Here is a 13,879-nt window from a genome sequence, read left to right on the forward strand (position 1 = left end):
GAATACTACATTTGGGTAAGAAGGATACCTTCATTTGGGTCCCATATTTTAGAAAGCCCTACACATTATAAACATACCAACCACATTTATGAAATGCCCTGTCACCTGGACAGAACTGATCCAGTCCAACCTGTAATTTTAAACACTGGCCTCCAGGTCAAACCTCTCAGTTCCCAAATAATCATGTCTTCAATTCTTCTGCTGTTTGTCCCCAGAATGAAAGGTGACTATATCTGCGTACCAAGGACTGGCATGCAGTCAGTCACTGATACTCCTTTATTATGTGGGAAAGACATAGGCAGCAGAATTAGTTAGCTAGGAGAAAATACAAATTAATTGCCTTGTCATCCATGTCCTTCTCAGCAGGGATGTGAAATATTCTTGCATAATAAATATCTTTCTTCAACTGTTCTGAGCATCATCTTTTCTTCCTTACCTTCCAGGTATGGCACCTGGACATATTTCTACTTGAGCAAATTAGCATGTTTGCAATAGATGGGCATAGAAGTTGAGGAAGAGCTGTCAATATTAAACATCTTGATTTTTAAAATTTAAATATGTGTAACTCTAGAAGTAATACACATGGCCTGTGACACTAATTATTTATATTGCCATATGGATTTAGATATTGCATCAAAAGATAACAAAACCAATATTCTATTCATAGTACTTTATTCAAGGAAGTTAAAAGACTTACAATAATTTCTGTGATGATGATATTTTGTCATAAATCTCCCTATTACAATAACTGAACATGATGTATAAAATCTATGATAATTTAGATTCAAATACTGCTTTAAGAATTTTATTAATAGTTCCAGTTATGATAGCCTCAATAGGATCCTTCAAATTAGAAATTTAAAAAACCAAAAGTGTAGGGGCACTGGGTGGCACAGTCAGTTAAGTGACTGATTCTCAGTTTCAACTCAGGTCATGATCTCTGGTTGCGGGATCTCCCACATTGGGCTCTGTGCTCAGCGTGGAGTCTGCTGGAGATTCTCTCTCCTCTCCTTCTGCCCCTCCTGCTTTCTCTCCCTCTCTTTCTCTCTCTCTCTCTCTCAAAATAAAAAAATCTTTAAAAAAAAGCTAAGTACTATGGTGTCCAAGAAAGGCTGTCAACTGCTCATGTGACACAATCATAAAATTATTGATTTTATAGTTTATAATTTTTGATTATATAATTGTTATATATTATGATGGTTATTGACTATAACACTGATTTTGCTGAAATGAAGACAAGAAAAAATAAGAAATTAATAAATAATAATTTATTAGTTGTTTTAATTTTATTAATCCTCTAAGAAATGCCAGCTGATCAACACAGAATAGCCAAATATGAACAATAATAGTAAATTTAGCAATATTGGATATTATGCCAGCTTTCAGATCTATCAACACCATAATCTTACACATTTTTCAAAGTTGATATTATGTAGTTCTCTAGGCTTTAGCTAGACTTATATCTTCTTTTTTTTTAATTTTTTATTTTTTATAAACATATATTTTTATCCCCAGGGGTACAGGTCTGTGAATCACCAGGTTTACACACTTCACAGTACTCACCAAAGCACATACCCTCCCCAATGTCCATAAACCCACCCACCTTCTCCCAACCCCCCTCCCCCAGCAACCCTCAGTTTGTTTTGTGAGATTAAGAGTCACTTATGGTTTGTCTCCCTCCCAATCCCATCTTCTTTCATTTATTCTTCTCCTACCCACTTAAGCCCCCATGTTGCATCACCACTTCCTCATATCAGGGAGCTCATATGATAGTTGTCTTTCTCTGCTTGACTTAGACTTATATCTTCTAATATTTAGACAAATGGTTTGGGAATTTCATTCATACTTCAGCCCTAGGCCTTGCAAGTGTTAACAGCAAATATGCTTTTGAAGGCACTTTATGGGTTAAGGACAATCTGAATTTAGCTTTGAAATATAGATACCAGTTGATGAAATGTCAGACAAAATTGAGATTGGGCAAATATATAAGGGGTACCACCAAAGATGAACAAACATGCAAAGCCAGGGGTGCCCAGGATATGCTAGAATACAAGGCTTGTGAGAGGACAAAATGTGTCTGTTTTGTTTATTGATGTATCTTAGGAGACTTGAACAGTGCCCAGCACATAGAAGACATTTATAAATATTTGATGAATGAAGTAATGAAGGAATGAATAAAAGCAAAGAGTCTAATTTGATTAAAGCATGAAGTATATAATATAGAGAGGCACCTGCATGGCTCAGTTGGGAGTTAATTGGCCAACTCTTGGTTTCAGCTTAGGTCATGATCTCATGAGTCCTAAGATTGTCCTAAGATTGTTCAATCCTAAGATTGAACCCCATAGTAGGCTGTTTATACAGTGCAAAGGCTGCTTGGGATTCTCTCTCCCTTTCTCTCTGTCCCTCCCAATTGTGCTCTCTCTCAAATAAATAAACAAAGAATAAATCTCTGCAAGATGAGGAAAATGTTCTAAGGCATGGAAGTTTTCACTGAATGAAGTAAAGAGATTATTGGGAAAAAGAAAAGAGGAAAAGAAAGAAGGAAACAGTACATATGGGATGTTTGGGGTAAGTCTAGACAAATCCCTGAAGGTTTTATTTGTGTAAGAGCTCAACACACCCCTCTGCTGAAATGTAAGAAACAGTGAGAAAATGCTCTGGAAATGACGATGAGCTCCAAGATTGGGACGTCTAAATAAGGGGGAGATAAATAGGCCACCTCTTCATCTCCTGAGATGAGTTTCCAAAGAACACAAAAAGTTCATCCTTCAGTGGGGGCATGTCACCAAGCTGTGTCCTTGCACAGGTGGTAGTCAAAACAGTGTTTACAGGAAGAGTATCTTGGAGTACAAAATTGCTAGATCCATTCACTGAGCCCTCTGATTCAGTCAGAGGAACTCTGGGAAGTTCCCAAGGAAAGAAGAGCTTTGGTGGGAAAAAAAAGAGAGAGAGAGAGAGAGTGGTTCAAATAAGTTATGACATTGAAGGCAAAGGAAAAAAATTTTAAAAGTTCCTCTATAGAATCTATCAAAAAATTGTAAGACAGCATAGAAGAAGAACCTGTGTGGAATTTAATAGCTAGACTATGGAAAGAAGAGTAAATGTAAGAGCAAATTTCATGAAATGTTCACTTCTCCCAAATATTCTAAGTTTGTTGTTTAGGTTTTAAAGTTTTTTGTTCACCATCAAGTTTCTGTAGAATTCTCATAAATATTTTTCTTTTGGTTCATAAATATTTTTCTTCCTAAAATTGAGGCTTCAATATATGCCTCTTGACCTGGGTTCACATTTTATAGCTGAAAAAATATATAAAACCTCAAAGGAAGTCAGCCAAATTGTTGAGTTTTAGTTGGTTTTAGGTCAGAGGGCAAGAATCCATCGAATTTTATATACTTTACACCTAAAAGAAATACCCACATTTGCCTAAAGCTTGGCCCTAATTCTCCACTATATCTGAAGCCAATTTTTCAGTTAATCTGGCACAAATATAGAGTTTTTAATGACACCTAAGACTAGGTGAATTTTTTAATGGTTTTGCTGCTAAAATTTCATAAGGCTAGATAAATAAAAATTTCCCATTGCCCAGTTATTGACTTGATGGTACTTAAGAACAGAAAATAGAGTTTCTTAGAGTAAGCTATCATACAACACAATTATTTTGTTCTTGAAACTGGTGGTTTCCCCAAAGTAGGCTTATAATAATTACATGCTTCCATGTGGCTGAGGTCTCCATTAAGGCTTTGAAACATGGAATCAAAGTTCAAATATTCCTTTCCTAGTTAGTGATTTCTTCCTTCCAAATTCTGTAAGCCAAGGTCAATGAGAATAAAATGTATGAGTGAATGGAGGTTTTGAAGCAACAGATTATTTATTTTGTGGTTGTGATTAAGACATAAGGTGGGGAAGTCAAATGAAATTCTATAAACTGACTTCATGCAGGTTAACAGTATTTTTTTAGACCAGAAACTAGATATTCCAATAGGAACATAATTTATCTAAGTTCTAAAGCATTATTAAATTGCGGAGAAGTAGAGTTTGATTCCCTATCAGGGTGAAAATAGTAAAAAATGAATTTAAACCACACTATCCTCCTCCTAAAATATACTTATATTCTAGATATTTCCGGTGGGGATTAAGTTAACAAATCTTTAGCAAGCTATTTCCATGTTCCCAACATATACAGCACAGGAGACATGAATTTCTGTCCTTCAAGGTTTATAGTTTAAGCTAACCAATACAGCCCAAGATAGATAAGAAACTACCAGAACATAAAATAATCTATAATCCAAATGCTAGATGTAACAGAATAGAATAAGGTTTTAGATGATGTGAAAAAAAAAAAAAAAAAAAAAAGAAGTTAGCTAAATTTTAGTAACAAATGGTCAGAGACTCATTGACTCATTTTCTAGTCTTAATGAATGACTACTATTTACAGGCCCTGTGTGAGTTTGTAGAAAATCAAAGATGGCATAATCCAAACCCTGTACCTAAGATATGAGTGGGGGCACAGGCATATACCGAGGGAGAAAAGATAAGAGAACTCAGTAAGCAGCAGTAGATTGTTCAGGTGGCAATGAAGGCACAGAACAAAACCACCAGGATGGGAGTGGGTGTTGGGTCTGCTTGAAGGAAGCTTGGACACCAGCCACATAAAAAAAGAAAGAGAGGGTACTCTATGAAGAGAAAGCATATGAACAACAGAAACAATAAGTTGCAATGAGCAGATTTAGTGGGCTGGGGGTAAGGTAGGGATTAAGAAATAAAGAGAAACATTGTTGAGAAGCAGTAGAGGGTAAGGATGGATAACTGAGCTGGAGAGGGATACAGACAGTGTAGAGGATTAAGTAGTAGCCCCCTAAAGATATGTGCATACCTTCATCCCCAGGACTGGTGAAGGCAATCTCTTGGAAAATGGTTTTTGCAAATAGAATTAACAGGATTATCTGGGTGGATCCCAAATGCAATGACAAGTGTCCTTATAAGAATGAGGCAGAGGATATTTCACACAGAGGAGAAAGCCCAGAGAAGAGAAGGTTATGAAGATAGTTACAGAAATTGGAATTTTGCAGCCTAGAGTTAAGAAATGCCAATAGCTACCAGAAGCTGGGAGAGACAAAGAGCAGATTCTCCACTAAAACCTTCAGAAAAAGCAAGGCCTTACTAACACCTCGTTTTGGGAATTCTGTGTTCCAAAATTGTGAGAGAATAGAATTCTGTCATTTTAAGCCACCAATTTGTGGTAGTTACTTATGACACCCCTAGGAAATGAATACAAAGGGTGTTGTGCTCCACAATGAATCTAGTCTTGCTCTGATGGGTAAGTCTTGTTTTGCTGGAGTGGTGGTTTAAAAGTAGAATATAAGGTTGATAGGGAACTAGTGCAGAGATTGTAGGGAAGGAAACTTGTTGGTAAGTTATTGTCATAATTGTAGAAAGAGGTCACAGGATTGTTGTCAGATAATTTTCAAAACATTAAAACAGCAGAATTCTCATACAGATACATACTAAAGTTTGCCTGAACTATTAACAAGGAAATAAGCAGGAAGCAAAGCCACTGTATCTTGCTAGTCCCCTATACTGAAATAGACTGCCCAATATATAGAGAGTTAGTAAAAAAAAAAAAAAAAAGAAAGAAAGAAAAGAAATATGAAATAAGATTGCCGAATTAGAGCAAAACAAGAAGAACAGATTATTTTCCTTAATAGCCAGAAACCATAAATTTGGATTATCCTCTTTACTGGGCTGAAATCATTTGCATTACAACCAGAAAAATAAATATGTGCACATTCTCAGTTTTCTGTAAGTTAATATCTATGGTTGCCAAGTTGTAAAATGTTCTCATGGATACCAGTAATCATCAAATCAAGAAAAGTTAATATTCTTAAAGCAGATGATCTTTAGGTGAACTTGTTAGAAAATCCCATAGCTTAACAAAGAAAGTCAAGCAATTCTCTTTTTGCCTTACTTCCAAGTTCTAAATAATTTTACCTTAATATTTGAGAAGCAAGTTAAGAAGAGAGGAAAGTTTAGATACCCATAGTTTAGAGACCATACAAAGAATTTATGAGATTAATCCTTTCCTGGTTGTTAAGGAGAATTGCATAAGTTAATACGTTCAGAGCCCTCGGAGAACAACCTCCTCCAATATTCTCCCATTATCTCACATCATGCAGATACAATTTGTATGGAAAATCTTCTAGGAGGACATATTTTAAGAAAATACATTAGTATTCTTGCATTTATTAATATCTGAATAGCTATTGTGTGTATGAACTTATATGAAACTTTCCTTCAAGATCTTTATCATATTGCTAAGGTTTGAAAGCATTAAAGGTTTAACACGTGAAATAATGAAAGAAGAAAATATCACATAATAAATGTGAATTTCACATTAACAAGCATAAAAATGTATGATTCCCTTCTTATCTAGGTATTAAATGTTGCTTGGAGAATTTTCCTGTACTGAGGGAAGTTAATCAGACAAGATTACAAAGCTGACGATATAGTAGATTTCATAGATAACCAGGAATGTAGAACATAGAAAAAATAAAATTAGGGCTTGATGAATTCCGTTCACATAATTTGTCCTCAAAATAAACTTAGTTACAATATGAAATTCCTTGGAAATATGATATAAGCAGAGGCCTTTGTTGGCAGCTGATAAAAAAATATGATCATAGTTTTTTGTTGTTGTTGTTACTTAAAATAATTCAACAATTTTAAAAGGAGCTGAATATGTACTAGCGATCTCTATTTTAGTGGCTACACGAGAAAGAGCTTTATGTCAACTCATATAATTAAATTTTGATTTTTAACATTGGAATCTGTTCAGAGCTGTACATATGATGGCTTAACAAGAAGAAGCTTGTTTCCAGGATGTCCATGAATTCAACAAAAGTGCTTAAATTTAGTTCCTGCAGTGCTTGGTTCACAACTATTAAAACATTTACTGTATCTTATGATACTTTTTTGTATACTCTCCCACAATGGAATGTTAGCTCCTCAGAAACTATGTTATTTTCAACACAAAATTCATAGCACAGTGCCTGACACAGCCTAGATTTTCAATTAATGTATGTTAAATTGTACTCATAAATAAATTAAGGATTTAGGAACATTTTGCCACATAATGAAGTTAAGGTAATTTGCCAACATTATATACATAATTATACCTCTGAAGGTGATTACCTCACTTTGTCTGATGACTACATAAAAATTTCCTCAGAAGGAAATACCATTGAGAATTTATGATCCAAAGCATCAGAGCATTAACATTTGTGTTGGGGGCTGGGAGGATAGAGGAGAAGTGAGAAGAAAGGGGAAGAAAAGGAGAGATTGAAGGAAACAACAATATGGTACCCCAAAACATGCCACTTTGTCATGTTAATTATTTTGAAATAAAAAACAGCAGTTTCGAGGACACTCTACCTCTCATTTCCATTGTATCTTTCGCACACCCTTCCTATTGAAAAGTTTACATGACATCAACATGGTTCCAAGGCACATGACGTTGCAATATGCCCTCTGTACTTAAAGAATAGGTGTGCAAGGATAGTGAATTAGGGCTCAAGACTAAGATATTTAAGCAAAAGTCCATAGTCCATAGGGTGATTAAGTCAAATCTTAGGGACCACAGAGTTTAAGGAAAGATAAGGAATTTGGGGAATCTTGATTAATCAAGTAGATGTTACAGATCAAAGCAGAACTAGAAATCCACAGGGATATGCTAAATCCGGCTAAAGAACCATATATAATTATCGCCATTTTCTAAGGAGGCTGCAATGAAATTTTCTTAGAATTTAGGGAATTTGGGGAACCTTAGCATCTGTCCGCCACAAGCAGGAAAAAGAGCAGTGTGTATCTGTTGCAGTGTATGTCTACACGGATATAGAAGGTTCGGTAAGAGAAATATTAAATGAAGTCTAGGATTGAAGGTGAAATTGAAGTGCTATTTTTGATTCAAGAATACCAAGGCAGAGCTCTATGGAGTTAGAATGAATTTTAAAAAGTAATTCTTTTGATTAGCTACATATGTCAAAGTCCAGGGAATATCTACTAAAGGACACCCACATACACATGAATACTCTGGAGCTGGGTTAAACCACATGTACGCTCACCTGAGGTAGCCAGATTGCCTGTCACATAAGCTCATTTTGAATTCTGCATTTCCTTTTACCAACCAATTCACTCAGCTCTGAAATTAAAGACAACATAACACAATACAAAATTTTGTTATTTAATCAGGAAAGAATCAAATCCCTTAATGGGATCAGCGTATTACAGGAACTCTTAACTGAGGGACTCCTAATAAGGTGAAAGGAAATGGGCAGCTCAAACTTAAAGAGTTTAAGTTGACAGTACAAATTTAAGGAAATTCAATTCTGCTGACCATGTGGTAAATATACAACACTTTGAACATGGTATTTCCTCTACACAGAATGTAGTTCTTGACATACTTGCCCCTTTGTGTAATTAATTCATCTCACTTGCCCTTCAAATTTCAACTCAAGTGCCTTTCCTTCCCCCAGGGGGGCCTTATCTCATTCCAAGTAAGTGTCCTTTTTCTGTATTCTCATACAACCTTGTCTCTTTCCTCAAAATCCCATGTTTCCATTTTTTAACTATATAATCCTTTATACAACTATCTATTAACGTCTTTCTCCCCCCCACAAGACTCTAGATACTATTTTTGTTCAGTATTTTAACTCTACCTGGAGTCTGTACAGTATTTTTCCTCCACCTAGAATGCAGCCTTTCACATACTAGAAATTGAGAAATATTTCCTGAGTGCATGAATGAGTCAATGCCGTCACCAGCAAAAGACACTATACACTTTTAACTCCAATAAAAACAAGTAGAAAACAATCCATTTGTCTAAAAAAACTGGGCAATAGAAAAAATAGCACAGGAAAAAATCAGAGGAAAATGAAAAAGAGTCAAATACAGACAAACTACTACTGAAATTTCCACTTTCATGAGAAAAAAATATAGACCCATTAAGATTGGTAACTTCCCTTTCTTCAGATCACATAGTAAACAGAGTCAGACAATACAGTAACTAGCTGTGCCAACAGAAGATGCTTTTAAAGGTGGTTTTAGTTGTGCTCCCATTGCATACAGCAGTGGTGTACCCCTCTGGATCTCCCAGTTATTACTGATGAGGAGAGTTGGAGAAAAATCAGTGGAAAGAAATCAAGAGCCAGGAAACAGACACCATGATGAAAACCTGAAGGAATCAGGATTATTTCATTCCCAGAAAAAAGTTGGCAGATTAAATCATGCAGTGGTATGGATGGTGAGCAGCTGTTCTTCATTCCAAAGGAGCATAGGTAAGGGAGGAAGGATTCCAGCTCCTCATAAGGAAGGACTCATTCTCCCTCCCATTCCATTCCAACCCACCATCCAGCCCACTGCCACATCTCAGGTGACCTCCCACTTCTCAGCGCTAAGCCTCTTCTATCTCTTTACTCATGGCTTTCCTTAAAAGTCCTTCTCGTAAAAAAAGTCTTCTGACTACAAGAGCTGGTGAAGACTCCCATGCCGCTACTCTCATTCTCTACACAATTATTTGAACCTATTGTCTCTGAAACCTTCTCCAAATATTTACTTAAGACAAAAAGCCTCGAAGTTCTCAGATTTCTTCAAGGTCTTAGGTCAAACCCAAAAAATGGATTGGCATAGATGATGGCATTATTTTCCCATAATGCTGGGTACATACTCAGGAAGACAAGATTTTTAAGGGGACAGATGCCAGGCAGTGGTGTTGCCTATGGTCTCAAATCTAAATCCCCTTTTCTATCTTTTTAAGCCCTCCATCAGTCGCAATCCTGATTAAATACAGGTGAGTGAAGTTGGGGAGGATGAGGTTACAACAGCCATTACAGACTTAGGATAATACATCCTTGAAATAACAGAGGGTCATCAGTGTTTACTGAGCGGCATATGATAACCAACTTACTGCACAAATTTCTCCCCAACAATGGGCTTCTTTTCCCCTTGCTTGTACTGGTACTGGCAAGTACCGAAATAACTACAGAGGAGCTCAAAGCAAATGAGGATGAATGATAGGCAGAACATCTTATCTGACTTCAGTATTTGTAGCCACTGAAAGACCTGAGGGATATTTTCATGCAGAATGATTCTTTTTCTTTGCTGATTCAATATCCCAAAGTATCACTAAGAATCAGTAATTTGGGCCTCTATTCACAGAGCATACTAAAGGGTGATGAATAAACTGCATTAAATTCATGGTCTTGCATGAGTTATTTTTTCTATTAAATAATACTACCAATCTAATCCTCGATTAGATACAGAATTACCATTAATTTAATCAATTACTATTAATTTAAAGTGATTAAAAATCTTAAAGCCTATGGCGAAGATGCGGAGAAAGGGGAACCCTCCTACCCTGTTGGTGGGAATGCAAGCTGGTGCAACCATTCTGGAAAACTGCATAGAGGTTCCTCAAAAAGTTGAAAATAGAGCTACCTTATGACCCAGGAATTGCTCTACTGGGTATTTACCCTAAAGATACAAACATAGTGATCTGAAGGGGCACATGCACCCAAATGTTTATAGCAGCAATGTCCACAATAGCCAAACTATAAAAAGAACCTAGATGTCCATCAACAGATGAGTGGATAAAGAAGATGTGGTATATATATACAATGGAATACTATGCAGCCATCAAAAGAAATGAAATCTTGCCATTTGCAACGATGTGGATAAAACTAAAGGGTATTATGCTTAGCAAAATAAGTCAATTGGAGAAAGACAACTATCATATGATCTCCTGATATGAGGAAGTGGTGATGCAACATGGGGGCTTAAGTGAGTAGGAGAAGAATAAATGAAACAAGATGGTATCGGGGTGGGAGACAAACTATAAGAGACTCTTAATGTCACAAAACAAACTGAAGGGGACCGGGAGGAGAGGGGTAGGGAGAGGGCAGTGGGGTTATGGACATTGGGGAGAGTATGTACTATGGTGAGTGCTGTGAAGTGTGTAAACCTGGTGATTCACAGACCTGTACCCCTGGGGCTAATAATACATTATATGTTTATAAAAAATTTAAAAAATTATTTAAAAAATCTTAAAACCTAGTGCAACAATTTATGCAAAGTCCAGCAACATGACAAGAACTCAAGTAAATTTATTTTCACATCAATAAATAAATAACACATGAATCTAGCAGAGAATCAAACTCTGGCTACTTTTATCTAAGAAATGTAAAAATGAAACCCTTAGCAGAGGCACAATTTTTTATGAGGACAAGCTAGAGGCATCCTATGTTGTAAAATTTTAAGAAGATTTAGGTCTTGAACTTTAATTGCATGGGTACTTATGTATGTATATACAGGTGTGTTTTATGTGTTTCCAAATGAGTCAAATTAAGTTTTGAACATACATAAGATCTATCTTTGCACTCAAAAATTAGAATCCAAAGGAGAAAATATGAAAAAAAATCCGTAAAAGGGGGTTATAGTAAGACCCGATTTACAACCTTAAGTGAACTGTTCAAATATTCTAATTAGCCACATGCTTGCTTTGTGTGATTTTAATTTCTTTTTTTAAAATATTTTATTTATTTATTTGACAGAGAGATCACAAGTAGGCAGAGAGGCAGGCGGGGGGTACAGGGATGCAGGCTCCGTGCAGAGCAGAGAGCCCAATGTGGGGCTCCATCCCAGAACCTTGAGATCATGACCTGAGCCAAAGACAGAGGTTTAACCCACGGAGCCACCCAGGCACCCCAGTGTGTGATTTTAATTTTGTCACACAAAACCAAGTAGAACAAAAGTTTTGAATAAAAAAACACCTTACCACTGCTCAAGTGAAAATAGACACCAAAAAATAAATACATACATACGTAAACAAACAATTGAAGCAACTTTGAGACTCTGTGCTAACAATTTTATTTCATGGGACCAATTTTATAGCATTTCTTTCTAGAACCAGTGAACTTAGGGCTGCCACAATATTTCATCTTTGGTCTAAGTTTATAGAGCAGATTGTGGGGAAAGTGTCTATGTAAGAGTCCAACTAGAAAGAATTTGTGCAATGTTTCCAAGTTTCTAATTGTATAAATATTCATGTTTCCATACTGCATGTAATAATTAAAGTGGTGTGTTCTACTGCAAGAAAGCCCATTTTTCATATCGGACGTTACCCATGGTAACATGGACCAGAAGTGCAGTTCTGTGCTCTGTTACACATGCTTTTCATTTGGTGTCTAAAAATTATGTAGCCATGTGATAGGCAACCAAAAAAAGCAAGTTGATGGAAAAGATCCTTGGAAGTAGAGTATCTTTTTTAATAAATGTTTTTGATTTATCAAAGTAGATTCACTTTAACCAGGTCAAGGCTCCTTCCTCAAAGCAGCATAGGAAAGCTTCACCCAAGCTTGTAATAATCATAGTGACCCCTTATCCATGTGATCAGAATAATAAATGTATGAGGAACACAAGTGTTTGCTGGGTTAAATTAAACATACTTCCCTATGTGAGAAGCCTTCGAAAAGTCTGTCTTAACGAATATACCGCTAAGAGTCTGCTACTATCCCATTGTCCTTCACAGTTTTTCTCACCCTTTTCCATTGTCCATTCATTCTCCCACAGCCACAGTCAAATGAGGGAAATGAGAGATAATCAAGCCACTTATGACTTCTGAATGAATGGAGCTAAAACTGCAAAATCAGGGAGGTGAAATGGGAGAAATGGGACTATTTTTCATAATAGCTACCTCCTATTGGGCTTCTACCTCATGCTAAAAAAAAAGTTGCCGGACACATCACACATCATCACTAATTCTACTCATCACTAACACTCTTGTGATGTACCTAGCAGAGACAACATCAAAAACCAGGTCTTCCCATCTTCAAAACCCACGTTTTCCTCCACCCTGCCAAATTTCCTTCCTTTGAGATCTCTGCCAGAGCTCCAAAAAGGTAGAGTTCCAATGTTCCAACAGAATTCAATGAGTGAGCAAAACAGGTGTGCAAAGCCAACAGAGCCAAAACCAGAAGACAGTTTCTTGTCTCTTCGGAAACATTTCTCCTGAAGGTCAGTTGTACTCAACATAAATAGGATCCAATGATTTTACAGAGCAGACTTCCTTCCACACACGGATGACAGTAGCTAATTGGTGCCAAGGGTCATCTGGAAAGAGATCACCCCCATTGCAATTAGACACACAATAGAAAAGCAGAACTCTAAGTCTCAGGATGCTTAAATGCAGAAAACAGAGGATGGACCAGCAGCCCCACATGAAGCCATTGTCTGAATCTTGTCTCTCAAGTGGCCAGCCTAGGATAGAGGAAGGGCACAATGTCAACTTTACCTATTCTAGGGGCTAAAGAGTGTCAGCTGAATGTGAAAGGTGCTGGTGTTATGCAATCCCACCTTTACAATCAGGTGTCTTCTTGATCAGACCCACCTGTCTGTTAACATCAACCACAGGCCCAACTGTCTATGGCTCTGTCCCTCCAGTGCACCAAGATTTCTCCCTGTGCCCTACATATACCATCTGCCCTACCTACCCAGCTTAATAGATCAAATAAATGATTCTTGCTTTTCAAAAACTTCTGCTTATATGCAAAAGGAGAGTTTTCTCATCTCTTATTGAGCAGAACACGGGCACTGTTATTAATTTTCCGAACACTAGAATAGTATCGCAATTTTTGCTAAAACAAATATTCGCAAAAGATATTAAGGCAAGAGGCAACCTTTTGGTTTGATTTATAAGACAATCTAGGAAAACAAGTATGCTTTAGTACCACTCTAACCATGTGGATTTTCAAATTACAGCAAATTGGCCCAATACAATTTTTGAGGTTTATTAATGAAATTCTCCAGGAACTGGGCCTTAGTATTATATAAT

The 13,879-nt window shown here is 36.6% G+C and overlaps 1 long non-coding RNA gene across 4 annotated transcripts in view; it reads right to left on the reverse strand.

Annotated features, from left to right (window-relative positions):
- LOC131828128 (uncharacterized) overlaps window positions 1-13,879 on the reverse strand; it is a 198,491-nt gene that overhangs the window by 12,809 nt on the left and 171,803 nt on the right. The window contains exon 12 of one of the 4 annotated variants that reach the window (XR_009352245.1): window positions 11,116-13,158. The exons of the other annotated variants lie outside the window; for them this stretch is intronic. This is a non-coding gene — a long non-coding RNA (uncharacterized LOC131828128). Of the gene's footprint in view, window positions 1-11,115; window positions 13,159-13,879 lie in introns of those variants that run through there. 4 annotated transcript variants of the gene reach the window in all.

This window comes from Mustela lutreola, chromosome 1 (assembly GCF_030435805.1).
Source record: "Mustela lutreola isolate mMusLut2 chromosome 1, mMusLut2.pri, whole genome shotgun sequence".
NCBI lineage: Eukaryota > Metazoa > Chordata > Mammalia > Carnivora > Mustelidae > Mustela > Mustela lutreola.